This window comes from Protopterus annectens, chromosome 2.part1 (assembly GCF_019279795.1).
Source record: "Protopterus annectens isolate FY-2018-M chromosome 2.part1, PAN1.0, whole genome shotgun sequence".
Lineage (NCBI taxonomy): Eukaryota > Metazoa > Chordata > Ceratodontiformes > Protopteridae > Protopterus > Protopterus annectens.
This window is the reverse complement of record NC_056729.1, coordinates 1,555,523,361-1,555,543,920: the sequence shown is the minus strand read 5'-3', so window position 1 is coordinate 1,555,543,920 and position 20,560 is coordinate 1,555,523,361.

Here is a 20,560-nt window from a genome sequence, read left to right as displayed (position 1 = left end):
GTGGTCAAAAGTCAGGTTGCTATCAACGTGGGTGCCTAAATCCCTCATGACTCATTGCATGCTTAGGACATTGTTATTAATGTGATAATATGGGGGGGACATCACTCTCCCCAAAGGGGATGATGATGCATTTTTTGGCATTCAACTTGAGGCCATGTTTCTGGCACCAGTCATTTTTTTGGGTGAGACCCTCTTGAAGGATGTTCACATCACTTGAGGAATTGATGACCACACCCAGCTTGCAGTCATCTGCAAACTTAGTCAGCCATAGCTCACTGGTTTTGGCCTGCACCTCAGAGAAGTATATCCCAAATAACAGAGGCCCCAAGACCGATCCCTGGGGTACACTGCTCATTATGGGTCTACTGCTTGAGGTGGTTTCCCCTAGTTTGATTAGGTGGGTTCTATCAGTGAGCCAGTTTGCTACCCATCTGATAACATATAGATTGATACCTAGTTGAGAGAGTTTGTCTACTGTGCCTGAGTGGGAAAAAGTGTCGAAGGCCTTGGCCAGGTCAAGGTAGGTGGTGTGCACCGTCTTCCCTTCATCCATGGCTTTGGTGACTGTCTCAAAGAAGTTAAACAACTTTAACAGACATGACCTCCCCTTGACAAAGCCAAACTGTGCAGGGTCGAGTGTTGGAGGTTGCCAATGTCCCTGTTAATGAGGTCCATGATAATCCATTCCATGGCCTTGCAGATCAGGCTAGTTAGGCTGATGGGTCTATAATTTCCTGGATCGGTGGATGCTCCACCTTTGTGCAAAGGGATGACAGTGGCTGTCCTCCACTTGGCTAGGACAAAGCCGGTACTCAGTCTTTGGTTGAATAGGGTGCCTAATGATGCTGCATGTTCATGCCTGAGTTCATGTAGGATGTAGCCTGGGATATTATCAGGTCCCATGGAGGCTGTATTTTTTGCCTTTGAGAGGGCAGTGGTAACCTGTTCCCTAGAGATGGGGGGGGGGGCAGGTGCTGGGGATGTCCTGATTTACTACTATGGGGACAGAGGGGTGATGTTTTCACTGAATCTGTCAGCCAGTAGGTTAGCTATATTTACAGCATTTGTGTATGTGGTGTCCTTGACCACCAGTTCTGAACAGATCTGGGTGCTTCCTTTGAGATTGCGGACATATGTGAAGAAGCCTTATGATTGCCTCTCGTAGATGTGGCCAATTTGGACTCGAAGTTGACTTTAGAGGATTTCACTAGTGGTCTTATTTGCTTGTTCAGGCTAAGGAGAGATTGCTTCCAATTGGGCACCTGCTCCTTCTTGGTCCTGGACAGCAATTTTTTTACTTTTGTTATATAGTTTATTTATTGCAGATGTCCACCAGATAGGTTTACTCTTCCTTGCGGAGGATGATATTGTGCTGTCAGGTATTCCTGATTCCATGCATCTATATAAGTGCTCATATAGTACTTTGATGTAGATTTGGACGTTGGTGCCAGTTCCAACAGAGGGGAAGGGGGCTGTGAAGCTCTTTATACCATCCCTCAGGAGGCTGTAATCAGCTTTGGGGAAGTTTTTTTATTTGACCCTAGCTAGAGGGGGGGTCAGGGGAGATGCTGACTTTGAAAGTGACCACTTTATGGCCGGATCTTACCAGGGAAGATTATACTGTAGGGGCGTATCACCTCTTGTGGGGTATCGACTAGCTGCTCCAAGGCATTTGCATTGATAAAATCAAGGAATCTCTGGGCATTTGTGTTCTGGCATGAGTAGTTTTTCCAATCTATGGTTGGGTAGTTAAAGTCACCCAGGATCAGAGTAAAGGACTGAATTATGATAGATTCAAAGAGGTCCATATAGGTGGAGTGGGCATCCTGAGTCAAATTTGGGGGCCTGTAACTAGCTATGATTTGAATAGGGGCCTTGTCAATGGTTAACAGCACCTGGAGTGTCTCCCGTGTGTCATACTGTTTGAGCAGCCTGGAGGTGTGTGTGTCTTTAATATACATTAAAACTCCACTTCCTTTGGCTTTGCTGCCTACAGTTTGGTGTCTGAATGTATGATAGGATGAGTAACCAGGTAAGGCTGGGTGCTCTCTGCACCTTTGAACCAGGTTTCTGTGACTGCACAAATGTCAGCATCTTCCAGGTTTAAGAATGCTTGCAATGATTGCAGTTTCATGTTTAGACTCCTAGCATTTAGCAGGATGACCTTTAGTTCGCGTTTTGTTGAAATTTTTATGTTGGTTTTATCGACCTCAGGACTTTTCCTAAAAAAGGCACTATGGGGGAGGAAAGGGCCTTTGCCAGAAGCCTGAAGCCCAAGTGAGACAGATGCAGACCATCTCTAGCAAAGCATCGTGGCTGTCAATCATATCTTCCCAGGCTGTCAGGTACTGGATCCCCCTGGAATGACACAAGAAAGTAAGCCAGTTGTTAAAGTCAATCATTTTCTATTTGTAATGAGGCATCATTCTTGGTGATGGTAGAATGCTGCTTAAGGCTAGGGACATACCTGCCTGGGACACATATTCAGTGAGCCCAATCATGTCTCTCTTCATATAGTTCAGGGAGGTATGTCTCAAGTCGTTCACCCCAACATGGACTATGACAGAGTCATAACAGTACCTGTTGTTGAGAGACTTGAGTGGTGTGTGATATATGGGGGATTCTGGCACGTGACAGACAACTAACCATGACGTTTTCCTTATCCAGCCTGGTGAGAGGCACATCTGTGTGTCCCCCAATGGAATCTCCTATGACTAATATGTTGGGTTTATGATTAGGCCTTTGTGGTTGTGAGACACAGGTGTGTGGACTATGCGTGGTATGTGGTGTGGAGGGTTGTGGAGTTCGCGTATGTTTTTGCCTCTGAGGTCTCCTTTGTTTGGGTATGTTTTTGTTGAGAATCCCACATATGTGGGTGCATGTTGTGTAGTTGAGGGTAGTGTTTGAGGTGTAGTGATTGTGTTGATAACCTTCTCAGTGTCAGATATACTGGATTGTGAGGGAGAGAGCATAGACTCTAGGTTCTTAATGTAATTGCATCTCTCACAAATTGTGTTCCTGGGAGGAAATAGCAGATGGTTCTACATGTACATGAGGCAGTTGCTACACTGTCTCAGGATGCCCATATCAACCAGGCTGGCAGGAGAAACTGTAGGAAACTGTCCATCCATATTTGTCAGAATATGAGGGAGTGAGGCCAGGGAAAGCTAAGGGGTAGGCCTAAAGCCCAAGTGCTTAGACCAAAACTAAGAGGTTTAGAATAACACAATTTAAATAGATTAAAAGCAAGCAGTAATAAATGCAGCAGAAAAGATGCAATTAAACACTTTAGAGAACAAGTAGCTGAAAAAAGCAAGATGAAGTTATAGAGCAGGAGGAGGAAACAAATACTGTAAAAACAGCTGATTTTTTTTTTTTTTTGAATGGGAAGGGAGAGAGGAAGGGAGGATAATTCAAGGTAAATAAACTATGGAGGTTGGCCTTCCCAAATGTTCTTTCTGTATTAAGTAGAATGAGCTAATGAGACTGGACTAGGAGGAGTATCCCAGATCACATTTACAGTAAGGGCGGGCAACTGCAAAGCCACCAAGTTTAAGAACAAGACAACAATAGGGAGGGAGTGTGGGGAACTATGCTACAGCTACTAGCTACACTATTTTAGGCAGAAACCACTACAGAAATATTTATCCCAGCAGGAAAACAGCAGTGAGACACTAAATTAAAGTTTTAAACAGAAAAAAAAAACAAACAAAGAGATCTAGAGAATACTTTTAACTGCAATACACTCCTTGGCAAGAAAAACAAAAGAACAAATAGATGCTTAACAACATTTTTATTTATTTTTATTTTTTATTTATTTTATTTTACATTTGTTGACCAGGCTAGTCCAACTGGATATATGTCCATTTTCAGTGTAGGCCCGGGGAGAAAAGCTCCACTCTTCAAAATAGAATCACAATAACATAAGTACATTACTAAGATTTAACAAATTATACTAGTATATTACATTTTAGCTTAAGAGTAAGGAAAAAAACCTTCCAAGCTACATAACATGTATGGATATACATACAACAAAATATAAGGTAAGTGAAATCGAGCACTATTTGAACTTTAAAAAGGTTATACAAACATTAATGTTAGTAAAAAAGAATAACTAGTTTGTGTGAGTGAGAAGATTAATGTTTGGAGACAGTGGCAGTAGTTAGTCTGGGTTTGCACAGGGGCATAGCCAGTGCGATTTAAGGTATGGTTTGAGTTTGGATTTAAATAGGGTAGTGGAAGGTAAGGAGGTTAGATCAGTAGGGAGGGATTTCCAGGTTTTACCCACTGTGTTGGAGAATAGAGAGTCACCAGCCAGATTGTTGGTTTTACTTATCTTTGCCATTAATTTATTTGATGAGCCCAGAGTCCTCAGGTTATTGTAGGGGATGATTAGTAATGGAGTAGTTGTAGGATGAAACAGTATCTTATGGGCAATAGTTAGCTGGTTTGATAGAATAAGATTTGGCAATTCTAACCATCGTAGTTGATTAAGGTTGTTACAGTGATAGGTTCTATAGGTAAACCCAGTTGCAAATCTGGCAATATTATTGTAGGAGCTAGCCAACTTGTTCAGATTGCTTTTGCATAGTTTGGTATAGATAGGGGATGCATATAGTAGGGTTGAGATAAGGTGGGTCCGGGCAATGATGGTCCTGGCTAGTGGGGTAAGAAAAGGTTTGATCCTATAGAGGGAACCTAGTTTCTTGTTTACTGTTTTTATAGTGTTGTTAATATGTGGCACGAAGGTGAGGTTATCGATTAGTACTCCAAGTAGTTTTGTAGTAGAGTTGGGAGATATGATTGTACCATTGCTAGATGTGACTGTGAAATGCAGTGAGGGTGCTCTGTGGGTGGGAGTAAATAGTAGCATTTTTGTTTTTGTTTTTTGGGTTCAGGATGAGACATCGTTGAAGAAGCCAATTCTCTACTGTGCTAAATGTGTCTTGGGTTAGGGACTGAAGTTGTGATAGTGAAGAGGCTGAGCATATTAGTGTGGAATCATCCGCATATTGGATACAGGTAGCTTGAGGTAATGCAGAGTGTAGGTCGTTAGTAAAAATAGAAAATAGGAGAGGACCCAATATGGAGCCTTGAGGAACACCAAGGGCAATTGGTAGGTGGAAAGACAAGTTATTCTCCCATAGTACAACCTGTTGCCTGTTATTTAGATAAGATTGGAACCATTGTATAGCAAGTGGATCCAGTGAGAAGTTTCTAAGTATGTTTATGAGTAGCTGGTGATTGACCATGTCAAAGGCTTTTGATAGATCAATGAAGAGGGCTGAGGAAAGTGTGTTACTATTACGGTTTTTATTAATGACATCTGTGAAGGAAAGAAGAGCAGAAGAGGTGCTGTGAAATGGTCTGAATCCAATGTTGGCAGGTAGCTAGTAGGTTGTTTGCTAGGAGGTGGTTTAATAGTTGTTTATGAATGCACTTCTCCATAATTTTTGCCAGAGGGGATAATATGGCTATAGGCCTATAGTTAGAAAAATCTTTGGAATTACCACCTTTATGCAGGGGGATGACATGTGAGATTTTCCAGATTGATGGAATAGTTCCTTCAGAAATAGTTCTGTTGATGAGGATGGATATGGGGTAGGCCATAGCTTTGGCTGCTTTTTGCAGGTATTCTGCAGGTAGTAGATCTGCAGAGAGGGTGGTGGGTTTAAGTTTCTTAATAAGGGTGCAGACAAAGTATATAGGAATGGGTTGGAATTTAAATATTGGGGAGCTGTTAGGGATAATATTGGAAGGAGATGCAGTGTCAGGGGATAGCTGATTGGCCAAAGATTGAATGGCGTCTGTGAAGACAGTGTTAAAAGAATTGACAATTTGGTTAGGGCTGTGTAGATTTGAGCCTGAGGGGGTGGGTGTGATTGAGCGACCTGGGTGCAAAAGTTTATTTATACCTGACCAGAATTTTTGAGGTTTATTTTGGTGGGTTTGTTGGAGGTGGCAGCAAAAGTTTCTTTTATCTGACAATATGGCTTTTTTAGTTCTGTTTCTTAATTGCCTAAATTTTAATTGATCTGCCAGGTTTTTGGTTGTACGCCAGCTAGCACAGAGTTTGTTTCTATGGAGGATTTTTTATTTGGTAGTTTTGGAGAGCCAAGGGGCTGGTTTAGACCTACTTTTTACTATATGAGTTGGGGCATGGTAGTCTAGAATGGTTAAAAATTTAGAGTTAAAGTATTTAACAGCTTTTTCTAATGGTAGGTGTTTCAGGGGTGACCAGTCGCAAGCTACGAGTTCTTTTTGAAAGCTGTCAGGGTTAAAATTTTTATTACATCTTATTTTCTTATATATGGTTGGGTTTGGGGTATCAGTCTTATACCTGATTAAGAAGGTGAGTGAGTGATCACTTATATCTTCTGGGAGGGTCCCAACAAAAGGAGAAAGGAGAACATTTCCAAGTAATACCTTTCACACAGTGAAACTAGCTAAAAAAGCTTTGCAAAAAAGTGAGGCAGTAGCAAAAGTGATTTAAAAGGCCCAGTAAGGCAGTAGAACAATGCAAATTAGTTGATAGCAATAAAATACACTAAAAAATAGGCAACAGACAATAAAAAGTGCAATAGAAAGTAGGCAGCAGACAATGGAAAGTGCAATAAATTGTAAGAATAAGCAATAACTAGTAAAAAAATAAGCAAGAAAACAGGATACTTATTGTTTTATATCACAGATCATAGTTGTGGTCAGTGCCCCTCCTCCGTTTAATTCAGTGTGAAATTGCAAAAACACTCACGTACAGTGACAGGGAGACATGTGTGTGTGTGTGTGTGTGTGTGTGTGTGTGTGTGTGTGTGTGTGTGTGTGTGTGTGTGTGTGTGTGTGTGTGTGTGAGTGTTTGCAGTATGTTCTGTTAAGCATTCTTTTATGTGAATTATGAATTGTGAATCACCAGATATTTGTTTTGATTCACTTTTTGCAGAATATGTAGTGGTGGCTTTGGTGCAAGATTGATAGACAGTGTGGATTAGGGTGTTTTCCCTTTTCCCTACTGCTGTATGCCCCTGAGTTTGTGTAAGAATTAGTTATATCAGTTACAGTAGTTGTTGGTGGGCACCATCAACATGGGGAAATGCATGTGGGGCAAGCATCCCTGCACCCCTATACTTCCTGCCAATTCTGAGATTCAAAATAGTGGGAAAGGGGAAAAGAATCACACTCTCCACTGTGTAGAGATCCTGAAAAACACATGCTGGCATCCTGCAATGAACCAGCACTTTGAACAAGCAACCTCTTAACTAAACAGAGGATGGTGCAGTAGTGCAGTGGTTTGCTTTGTCTCCTCACAGCAAGAGGTTCACCATTTCTATTACTGGCTGGGATGCCTTCTGTGTGGAGTCTGCATGTTCTCCCTGCTGCATATGTGTGGATTTCCTCCAGGTGCTCCAGTTTTCTCCCATGTTACAAAGACATGCATCTGAAGCATTTCTCCCTGGGCCTCTGCTGAAAATTGGTTTGTTCCAAGTTGGACTTTCCCAGTAAACAAATGTTAAATAAATAAAAATAAACATTCAGTGTACTGAGCACATGATGAAATAGTGCACCTATCTATTATATACATGGATTCCTAACACAATTACAATCACCACATTGTTTGTAGGTGTGCTCAGTTAGATAAACATATTGAATGCACTCATTGCTAATTACATCCAATTTTGAGGGGACTGGGGAGTGAGCATGCATGAGTATGTGTGTGTGTGTGTGTGTGTGTTTGTGTTTTATGTTAGGGGATATATTTAGTGTATGTGACTGTATGTGCCTGTATGGGTAATGGCTATAGATTTAGTATGTCTTGTGTTAAATATAAAGGTCTGTGTGTGTGTGTGTGTGTGTGTGTGTGTGTGTGTGTGTGTGTGTGTGTGTGTGTGTGTGTGTGTGCGCACGTGTGTGTGTGGGGGGTAATGTTTCCAGGTTAAGATTTAAGCATGTGTTACATAAAGGCATAGATTTAATGGTCTGAGTGTTGCCATGTGTGAATGTTTTGCTGTATGGTTGAGTTTATCGAATGTGATTAGTTTAATAGAGTGATGGTGGATGTTGTTTTTGTATATGTGTATGTGTTTTTGTACTTTAGGGTTAGGGTAAGAAGGAGGTAAGGAAAAAGGTGTTGTGTTGTGAATGTTTGTAGTGTGTGTGTGTGTGTGTGTGTGTGTGTGTGTGTGTGTGTGTGTGTGTGTGTGTGTGTGTGTGTGTGTGTGTGTGTGTGTGGTAATGTTTCCAGGTTAAGATTTAAGACTGTGTTACATAGAGGAATTCAGATAATGGTGTGTGTGTGGCCTTGTTTGAATGTTTTGCTGTGTGGTTGAGTTTATCGAACGCGATTACATTAATGGAGGGATGGTGGAAGTTGTTTTTGTATATGCATGTGTGTTTGTAATTTAGGGTTAGGGTAATGGTAAGGTAAGGGAACGCCCGAGTTTCTTGGTTAGTGGTATTGTTTGGGAAAGAGGTTTTGTAAATGAATGTGTAGAGTTAGGGTTAGGGGTTAAATTAGAATTAGTACATATAAGTAAGGTGAGTCAGGGGTGCTCAGTCCTACAATTCTGCCTTTTGAAAGAGTATTTGAGAAAGATATTAAATGCATAGTAAATAAACTATAAGTTGAATGATGAAATATTATAATGGAAGAAGAAAATGTAGCTTTTTCTTCTTTAATTAATAATACTGAAAGATAATATATGAAAGCCAATAAGGATGGGATTCCTGTGGTGATAGAGATTGCTCAATATGTCAGTATATTTTCTATTTTAACAGACAAAAGCACATGTAAATGAGTGACATTTGATTTCATACCACAAAACTACTATGACAACTGATAGTCTATTAGAAAATGCAGATCTGGTTGGCATTATGTTAGAATTGTAGTTGGATTATTGCAAAGAATCCATCCATCCACAACCTCCATTTCCCTCACTTTTTACCAATGAGTGTCCAACAATTCCATATATTTTTATATTGCAAAGGTGCATAAAGGGGGAAAGCATCCATTTTAAGCTATCTGTATCTGCAGCTTTCTCAAAAACAAAGCTACAGACCATTCATGTACAGAGATTATTAAATGCCTTTCTAAGTTCAGTACAGCCTGATGTCAAATGATTTGGTGATAGATGGTGGTGAATTGTTGGTTACTCTTGACCTAAAAGTGTTGCATTCAGTGATTTCTCAAGAATAAGGAATAATTAGCATAAAACCTTGATTTTGCATACGAATGAGTTAACCAGGAAGAAAGTGAAATTGATTATGGCATTATTTGATTGGATTCTGTCAATAATTTCCTTTGATCTCAACACACACACACATATTGCTAACAAATTTATGGTTATGCTGCAGTGGCCTTCCTTTTTTTCTAATTTGGTTATTGCGAATTGTAAAGAAATGCACACATATATGGGTTGAGGTTTGTACAATACCATTTACATTATTTTTATTTTATTGCCAGATTATTTTTGGTGGAGTAGTTCCTAAGACCAATCTGAAGCTTTTCTTTCTTTCTTTCTTTCTTTCTTTCTTTCTTTCTTTCTTTCTTTCTTTCTTTCTTTCTTTCTTTCTTTCTTTCTTTTTCCTTTTTTTTTGCATGTATTAATCATGCAACTTTTTTTCATATTACAGCATATGTGGGAGAATTTAAAATTCATTTTCGGATGTAGGGGTTATCACAAGGAGTATGGCAGTGCTAATTATGTAGATTGTAATAGTGCACATCCCTGATATATGAAAGAAAATGTAATCAATAAGCCAGTTTATTAGGGTTTCAAGACTGAGTGCACGTGACATATTTACAGATATATGACAATAATTTAATAAAGAAATGTCAGCACTGGTTGTATGAGATTAAATGGTTTATCCTTAATTTGGGGATCCATTGCTCTATCCTGCTGTGATGTTATCAAACTTAGATTTTTTACACTAAATCTTTCACTTCACAGGTAATCCATAACCTCGGTTTCTATTTATTTAACTTCTCCATTACTTTTCCTCTTTGATTTCTTATTTTTGTATTGCAAAATTTTCCAAATCTGGATGCCTTTGCTGTATTTTTCTTCAAATATCTTTGGTGCTGCTCTTTTTGTATTGATTAGTTTTGTTTTCTCCTTTGCATAAATATTATACCATATTAAATCTCATTTCCTTTCCCATGTCCATATTTCTTCTTTGGATGTCTCCTGCTCCTCCTGTTTCTCCTTAATTTGGGGACTCGTTCCATCATGTTGTGATATAACCTGTGTTAGACTTTCTATACTAAATACTTCTCTTTGTAGGTATTCCATAACTTCAACTACTATTTTTTTAAGTTTTACTTTACTAATCTTATGTTCTACATTCTCTCTGTGTGATCTTATGTATTTGTATTGTGAAATTTTCCATGTCTGGATACCTTTACCTGTATTTCTCTTTAAATATCTTTGGGGCTGCTTATTTGTATTGATTAATTTGGGTTTCTCCTTTGCATAAATATTGTACCATATCAGATTTTTTTTCTTTCCCATATCTATATTTCTTTTTTATAACTTTCAAAAAATTTCTAGATTTTGTTCTTTATATTTTCGCACTTCCTCGGTTGCTTCTTTTTCCAAACATCCCAAGGATTCTTGGCCTATATAATGTTTTTCATAAATCTGTTATATTAACGAACACAAATTTTTATTTGAAGCTTCTGACAGTTTTTCTTGTGAATGTATTTTTCTTTCCTCTAATTTCTCTAATAATCATTTTGCATATCCTATGTCTGGAAATTCTGGGCTTCTTGCATAATAGTAACAATACATAATTTCTTTCTTATCCTCAATAGTCCACTCTGTCATCCTTATGGCTGTTTTTTGGCCTATCAGTTTTTGTGATTTTTGTGGACTACTACTTCCTTCTACAACAGAGGGGCCATCCTCCCCCTGGGCCTGGCTTGGCCTCATTGTAGGAATGTTTCCGTGTTTTGAGGATTCTACACTGCAATTTTTTCCATTCCTGGCACCAGTGCACTTACCAGGATTGGGAACTTTTTTATCCTGGGTCTTGTGCACCCAGCTATCTTTTTTATTTTTAATTTACTTCTGTCCATGATATATGCTATGTAAAATACAGTTTATATATCAGTGTTGTCTTGGTGAGAATTTGTGAAAAACAGGGTCTAGCTCGTGAAGGTTCTCACCAAGACTTCAGGATTAATTAAATTCCCGCAATACTACTTTCCATTGCTTGCTGATTTATTATCTCTACATCCGGTTCAGTGTGGGTGATGCCATTTACAATAAGTTCAGCACATTGTTGTGTACTTCCTCTGAGGTTATGGACATAGCTGTAGAAAGCTTTGTTGTTGTCCTTTGCCCGAGAAGCTATTTTTTCTTCATATTTAGCCTTTGAAGTATTAATTAACCCTCTTAACTGTCTGTTTAGATTGTTCAGGGGGCTTTTAGTATGTCTGGCTGTTCCTCCTGTCCTGGGCAAAGATTTTTTTTTTATTTTGTTGTGTAACCAATTGATAGTGTGATTCCACCAGGGTAGCTTGTCTTTTGGGTTTGTCTTATTCCTAATACGAGTGGGCACAGCTTGCTCTATACAGCTATCACTATGGCTGAACAGAGATTTTGTAAATAGCTCAGTGTATTCTATAGTGTTTACTGGGTCTGGCAGTTCTTGGAATTTAGCCAAGGTGTTGCTTAGTAGAAAGCAGTTAGCCTTGGAATAGTTCCTAAAGGTTTTTGTTTTTTCTAGATCCCTGGATTTAATTTTTATTTCAACTAATATTTCCTTATGGTCAGATCTAACTAGAGAAGATATTACATTGGGTGAGGAACATCGCCCCCCCATATTCGTGAGTACAAGGCCAAGGATGTTTGCACTCCTGCTAGGAGAATGGACCAATTGTTGATATTAACAAATTTTAGGAATCGCTGGGCTTGTGCATTAGAAGTGGTGTAGGATTCCCAATCTATAGAGGGGTAGCTGATATACCCCATGAATATCATATTGGGTTGAACGGTTAGGGACTCTAGTACATTGAAATAGGTAGTATGGGTGTCCTATGGCACGGAGGGGGACCTAAATGTTGCAAGAATATGAAACGGCACCCTGTTTATGGTGAGTTTCACATGTATGAGTTCCAGTGGGCATACACTTTAACTAGTCTGGATCTGAGATTAGTCTTAATATGGACTGACACTCCTCCACCTTTAGTTCCCTCCTGTGTTTCTATTACTAGAAAGGATGAGTAGAGTGCAATGCATTATATGAGCATACAACAGTATTCACATATTAAAAAAAATATATTGTATATTTCAGAGAGAGTAAAAGTTGGCAGAAGGGGTAGTGATGTGGAATTAAAATGGGATGGATGTGAATTATATTGGAAAATTAAGTTATCATCAGATAGCTATCCAGTGTTGAATATTATCTTAGCATCAAACCCTACAGAATGCTGATGTCTGTGCAGTCACTGAGACAGGGTTTAAAGGCGCGGAAAGCACAGCAACACAGTAAGGTTATAATGCCTTCCACACATTTAGGCCAGCTACTTTATAGGCAGGGACTAAAGATGGAGGTGTCTCTATTTACATCAAAAATAAATATACTTCAAGGCTGGTCAAACAGGACAATGCACTTGAGCTGCTCCATGTTTAAACCCCATAAGTATAATCCAGTACCAATTCCTTGCAAGCAATAGGTCCCCCTCTATGACTCAGGAAACCCATACCAATTATTTAAACTTATTAGAAACACTAACCATCCAACCCAATAGCATCTTCATGGGTGACTTTAATTACTTCACTATTAACTGGGAATCCTATATGACACCAAACGTACATGGACAGAGATTCCTGAATTTTGTAAACACAAACTCCCTGGACCAGATAGTCAATACACCAACCAGGGGTGCAACCGTACTGGATATGGGTCTCACTAATATGGGAGACTGCTGCACACCCCCTACTGTAATGCCTTCCTTGGTAAGGTCAGACCACAAAATGATCTCCTTTGAAGTAAACATAAAACCTGGACCCCCAGCTAAACCTGGAATATTCAGGAACTATACTAAGGTTAACCTCCTGCTAGTAACTGAGAACCTGGCAAAATGTCAAGCCCCTATAAACCCGGAGAACACTGCTGCCTATGCAGAACTGTTCACAGAAACCCTGTACAAGCATGTTAATAGCTGCATAGAGGCAGCTGTACCCACCAGGAAGAAGTACAGAACTAACTCAAAAAATAAGCCACCCTGGTGGAATCACAAGGAGGGTCACAGGAGGTTCATAGGTTAGTACTAGGCTAATTGCTCTTGTGGGCCATTTTAAGCCTAGCCAGTTACCCCATGTGAGAATCAAACCCTGCACCTTGTGTCTGCAAGGTAAACACCTTAACCATTATGCCAACCTCCCACCTTAAATCAATAGGCTGTATAACAGGAGGAAGAAAATCATGGCAAAAAATAGTGGGTGCAACACCCAGCAGGATAAAAGCACTCTCATTAAAACTAAACAAACAACTCAGAAGACAAATAAAGTCTAACAAAGCCAAATTTGAGGCAAGTTTGGCCTCCCAGGCCAAGGACAACCACGAAGCATTCTTTAGCAATGTCTGCAACATCGAAAGCAATACACAATTGTGTGCAGAGCTCATCAAAAATGGAGTCACCTATACTGAGCCAGAAGATATAGCAAACCTCCTAGGTGATAAATTCAACTCCAACTTTACCCCCTCTCTCCCTCTCAACCTTCCCTCAGGAAATATCATCAAATATAACTCCCCCCTACTATCACTAGGGAACAGGTGCTTAATGCTCTCACTAAGACCAAGAACACTGCACCAATGGGCCCAGACAATATTCCAGATTGCCTTCTAAATAGCATGAAACATGACCTATCAGGGCCTCTGGAATTACTATTTAATTGTAACCTCCAAACAGGCTTTGTGCCTTATGAATGGAGAAAGGTAACAGTCATCCCTCTGCACAAAGGTGAGCCATCTACAGACCCTGGAAATTACAGACCCATATGTCTCACTAGTCTTATATGTAAAGTCATGGAAAGAATTATCATGCAGATGATGAACAGAAATATAGTAAACCTCCAGACACTGGACCTAACCCAGTTTGGTTTTGTCAAAGGCAGATCATGCCTACTCATCCTGGTGAACGCCTTTGAGAAGGTCACCAAAGCAATGGATGAGGGCAAAATCGTTCACACTGCCTACCTTGACCTGAACAAGGCATTTGACACAATACCCCACTTGGGCATTGTTGACAAACTCAAGAGGTTAGGTACAAAACTGTATGTCACCCAGTGGATAGTCAACTGGCTCACAGACAGGACCCAGGAAGTAAAAATTGGGGGTCCACCTCTACAAAGAGGCCAGTCACAAGTGGCTTCCATCAAGGATCAGTTCTTGGGCCGCTCCTTTTTGGCATTTATTTCTCAGAAGTCAAGGCCATTGTCAGTGGTGTCTGGCTGACTAAATTTGTAGATGATTGCAAATTAGGAGCTGTCATTGAATCTCACACTGACACAAATATTCTCCAGGAGGGTCTGACACAGACAAACAACTGGTGTCAGAGCCATGAACTAAAACTAAATGCCAAGAAATGCATAATACTATCCTTTAGGAAGTCATCCATCCCTGGTAACTATCATATTGATGACACACCCCTTAGAGTTGACCCAGTAGTCAGGGACTTAGGAATACACATAAATAGTAATCTAGCCTTTGACAATCACATGTCTACAGTGGTGGGGAAATCATTCTATGTTGCGCAACTTATAAACAAAGGTATGGCACCTAAGTCCAAGAAAATCATTGTTCCACTGTATTTGGCATTCATCATAGGTTCATTGGTTCATAGGTAGGTACTAGGCTATCGGCCCAAGGGCCTACATAAGCCTGGCCAACAAGGTTCCCTGGCTTACGCCACCCAAGAAAGTTATTTTCCTGTGTCACTGTTGAGCAGAGACACAGAAGTGATCCCCAGGGTGTATTTCCTATTTCCCATCCATTCATCAAGATTTTTCTTGAAGAGTGCTAATGAAGGACTTTGCTTGACATAGATGGGTAGCCTGTTCCAGAGTATGGGAAGTCTATGGGACTATCAGACCTATCATTGAGTACAATGCCCCCTTTGGTATGCACCTAACCAGGCATATCCAGCAACTATAATGTCCACAGAGGTTCCCCACTAAAAGAATACAGGCATAAGTAATATGTCCTATGCAGACCGCCTCAAGGCCCTATCCCTGTATTCTGTCTCCTATAGGCTTTTGAGAGGAGATCTATGCCTGAAATACCAAGCATTGTCAGACCCCACTCTGATGGACCTCCTGCCTATCCACAAGACAAACAACATCAAAATTACCCATTTTAAAGACTTAAACCTTGCCTGTGATATAAATAGGATCTGCTGGAGAGATAGGTATATATCCCAGAGACTACCCCGTCTATAGAACAGGCTCCCCTTCCATGTGAAGCAAAGTTCCTCCCTAACCCAATTCAAGTGCAACTTGGACAATTGGATGGGAAACCGGAAATTCATCCCTGGTTTGGCTCCTTTGTCTCTAATGGACACAGGTAACCTGTAAATGGTTCATCTCCCAGGCCCATGCTTACAGTTATCAAGGGTATCCGAACTTATCAGAGATTTGGGATGCATGGCTAAGCTTAAAAAGGCCCTTGTCGTCATTAGCCTAGTAAACACCTATGAACCTATGTCCAAAGGTATGCATCTCCAGTAAGTTCTTTGTTATAGATATCCAAAAAGTAATCTGGTCAGTTAGCACCACCTTTCTCAACAACTGGCCCAGTATAGGTATCACCATTTCACAACAACTGGTCCAGTATAGATATTAGCACATTGCAACAACAGGTCCAGTACAGGTATCAGCTCATCACTAACAATATTTATGAAATCTCTATACCAGACAAATTCATTAACAAAGGTACAAGTAGTGAGAGGACCTAGAAAGAATTGGACCAGAAAGTGGTCTGGACAACTGATGAGTTCTATCATAAGCCCTATGATGAGCACCTGGAGCTAAAATATTAAGTGTTCTGGGTGTCCAGGAGACTGCGTTACTGAGGAAGCAACCTGAGCAAGGCTGAATGATCTATAATTCAAAAAAAATCCAAATAAGAAACAAACAAAAAATTCAATATGGTAATCAAAGTGGTATAAAACAGACTCATTAATTCAATCCAAAGTCTCAAAGTAAAGGGAATTTGATTTCCCCACTCCTGTATTTGAGCAGGATATTTTTAACACTTTACAGGGCACTGGAGAAAGAAGGTAATAAGTAGGACTGTATCTGATAGAGCTGTATAGGGTACCGACCGGGACTACCTTAAGCATCATTGGTAGTGGCCCCAACAGGTAGTACACTTAACTATGATGCCAGAAGGCTGGGTGTTCTATTCCCATAGCAGCTACTAAGATTTGTTTTCAAATACTGACACTTTAATGCATTATAAGTGTGTGTGTGTGTGTGTGTGTGTGTGTGTGTGTGTGTGTGTGTTTTATGTTAGGGGATAGATTTAGTGTATGTGACTGCATGTGCCTGCATGGGTAATGGCTATAGATTTAGTATGTCTTGTGTTAAATATAAAGGTCTGTGTATTGTGTGTGTGTGTGTGTGTGTGGGGTAATGTTTCCAGGTTAAGATTTAAGCATGTGTTACATAAAGGCATAGATTTAATGGTCTGAGTGTTGCCATGTGTGAATGTTTTGCTGTATGGTTGAGTTTATTGAATGTAATTAGTTTAACAGAGTGATGGTGGATGTTGTTTTTGTATATGTCTATGTGTGTTTGTACTTTAGGGTTAGGGTAAGGGGGAGGTAAGGAAAAATGTGTTGTATTGTGAATGTTTTTAGTGCATGTGTGTGTGTGTGTGTGTGTGTGTGTGTGTGTGTGTGTGTGTGTGTGTGTGTGTGTGTGTGTGTGTGTGTGTGTGTGTGTGTGTGTGTGTGTTTTAGGTTATGGGACAGATTTAGTGTATATGAGTATATGTGCCTGTATAGGTAATTGTTATATATTTAGTGGGCAGTGTGTGTGTGTGTGTGTGTGTGTGTGTGTGTGTGTGGTGGGTTGCTACATTCCTGCAGTGCCATCCTTCAGATGAAACATTAAATCAAGGTCACATCTTACCTGAGGCGGTGGTTGCTCGGGTGGTTGTAAAATGTCCCATGGTATTTATCAAAGAGGGAGCAGGGACTTTTATTAAAATAAATCATAGTATACAATCACAATAACAAAACACTTAAGCAAATGGAATCAATGAAAAAAGTGAATCAAAAGACATTGGGCCGGATTCACGAAACCTTCGTGTAAGAGTTAATATTAAACTCTTACACGGAGGCTGCAGTCTAATGGTATGACATCAGCATGCCATGCATATTCATGAGGGCATGCTGAATCATACCCTAGGCTAACACGGTCCATGTAGGAAAGTAGGGGGCGTGTCTGAATACCGAGTTCTGCAAAGGGACACGCCCCCAGAAGAGTCAAAGTCCTGAAAGTAAACACCCACGAGCGAGTCCGAGGAAATGTAAAGGAACACAACACCACATGCCCTCACAGACTATAAGCCCAACTGTAATGTAAAACGTAAAAATAGCAGTTTAATTTTTTTTTTTTATAATTTCCAAAATGTTTGCCCGTAGTTGCGCTCGTTTGTGTGGGTATGCCCTCCGCTCAGCCACAGTTAGCAGACATTGAAAAGCATATAAGATCTAAATATGCAAATTAAGCCAAGTAGCAATAGCGTAGCGGTAGAGACGTTGACCAAAGAGGAGGTAGTCACAGTTCGAGCCCCCACAACATCATTTTCCATTTTTATTTAAATAAGCATGAAACAATCCCGATATATATATATATATATATATATATATATATATATATATATATATATATATATAAAACTATAATTTAAGTAAAATGTAATGAACTGGGCCATGTATTTTTGAAGAAATCCGACATAATAAAATATAAAAAAAGGATCATAATTGCCCATAGCTTAGCAAGGCTTTAGCAAGTTGAATATGGGTGCCCATAGGTGAGCAGCGCTTTAACAAGCTTAATATGAGTGCCCATAGGTGAGCAGTGCTTTAACACGCTTAATATGAGTGCCCGCAGGTGAGCAGCAGTTTAACAGGTTTAATATGAGTGCCCGGAGTTGAGCAGTGCTTTAACACGCTTAAAATGAGTGCCCATACTTCAGCAGTGCTTCACCCAGCATAATATGAGTGCTCATAGCTAAATAACGTGTTACCCAGCGTAAGCCGTTTGCGTGAAGCTGCTCAGCGCGCCAACCAGCTTACCGTCGGGCAACATTGGGCAAGCTGTATCAAAGCTGCCTTTACACAGACACACCTCCTAGCCTGTCTAGACAGTAGTAAAATTAAAAAAGCAATGCCCAGGGTCAAACCTGGGATACTGTGCACCATAGTCAAAGTACTGAACCACTAAGCCATGACAGTTGTACTGAGAAATGCAGTATTAGCATATATATAGGAATGAATGGAAATAGAAGCATGACAAAGCAGGTTTTTTTAAGCTGATAAATATCCAAAATGGCCAATCACAGAAACGTGCGGGAAAACCGGCATATATAAGCCCCATAGGTGGGACTACACAGCATAACTGATTGTGGTACCCATTTGCAGTCAGGATGGCAGGTGCAGGAGAGGGAAGTCGCTTTAGAGCTCAAAGGTGGGGTGTTGAGGAGTCAAAATATATGGTTTGGCTCCTAGTCCATGATCATGAAGCACAACTCATGCAGGGCCAGGTTCACTGGGGTGCGTACAAGGCAGAGGCGTGGAACCGGTTGGCACATGATCTCACCAATGCCACAGGCATTCCGAGGACTGGTGAACAGGTCCGTCACCACCATGTGGACCTGAAGCGATGGAAGGAGGACCAACTGAACCGTTGGATCCAGGAGGTCCGCCAAATGCCCAATGCCCCACTACTGAGTAAGTATCCATGTAATTAAGTATGTAAGAAATGCTATCCTAGCCTATAGTATGGAGACGTATGTTCCAATATTACTTCTTTTATATTACAGCTGCAGGTGTTCGTTCTGCGAATCAGCAAGCCTATGCTGATAGGCTGCTGAGGTTGCGCCACCAGGCAGGTTAGTAATTATTTAGCTGGTATTGTCATAGAATAAAAGTGAGACAGATTGTAAAAGAGTTCAGTGTTGTAACCCACTAATAAAGGTCAAATAAGCCTAGAATAAAGATTCTGCTAGTATTGTAAGATTAGATAAGTGATGCAGCCTGGAAAATAGTGTAATGCAATCCAGTAATAAAGATTAAACAAGTCTCAAATAGAGTTTCCACCTGTACTGTAATATCAGATAACTGCTGCACCCAGAAAATGAGTGGTAATCAATCAACAAAGGATAGACAAGTGTCAAATACATCCTTGTAAATTCTACCATATGAAATAAGTGAGTCAGCTGGAAAGGGTTGTTGCAAACCAGTAATAAATATTAATAAAGCCTAGAATTAAGTACCAGTCTGAAATGTAAATTTAAAATAATTGAGAGAGTGTGAGAAAGACAGTTTGAAGCTACCAGGAAAGCTGTAATAAGTCTGGAATAAAGGTATACTGCAGTCACTACATTATGAAATGAATGAGACAGCCACAACCAAAGAGTGTAATGTGTTAAATAAAATACAGAACATGGACTGTGTCCGTCCCACAAACTGGATATGTTGCTGTACCCTTGCATTATGGAAATAGTATGGTTGTATGAAATGCTGAACATCCACAGTTGTCTAGACTCATATAAATCAAATGTAGCAGGATGCTGAACCTGAACACAGCCAGATATGAACATATATGAATAAAAATGGAATGTATATTAATGTAGCAGTAACATCCCCATCACCAACATTCCTAAGGTTACATACAGGAAACTGTACTAATACATGTAGGGGATATATATCTGCATCAACTAGGAATGTACAGTATATGTATAGGTAGTTTTAGTTGTTAATGTAAAATTTCTCCACCTTACCCTATTTTCACAAATGATGCCATTCCACACCAAACCGGGTATGTGTATTCACAATTAATTCCCATGGACATTTCTCCTGTTGGTTCATACATATCTGCATGTACGTTGATGCATGTGCCCCATTCACATATCCAAACCTGATGGCCTGTTGCCACCAATCAACCCTGCATGCTGTTGGAATGTGCACTGTTGTTCTAAATATGCATGTGTTATGCTTGCTGCTCAATGTTCGGAATTCATGGGTGTTTGGTTAATGGGAATACTGATGCATGCTGTTACAACTAATTTTGAATGGTGTTGTTTTTACTAACCCAAAATGCCATAAAATACTGCTAAACATAGGACAACAGGGAAGGCGGGTTCCAGCAGACCCACCTCTCCCACCTCAGCTGGCGAGTGCACCTGGCAACAGTGCCCAGGCCGGGACCTCCTCCTCTGGTGGCCCTGTGCCACCTTCGGGTGGAAGCGCTGCAGGGATGGAGCTCATCCCCCCTTTGCAATCATGGCCGGAGGAGAGCCTCCACTCACCCTCCATAGGGTCCGGTCTGTG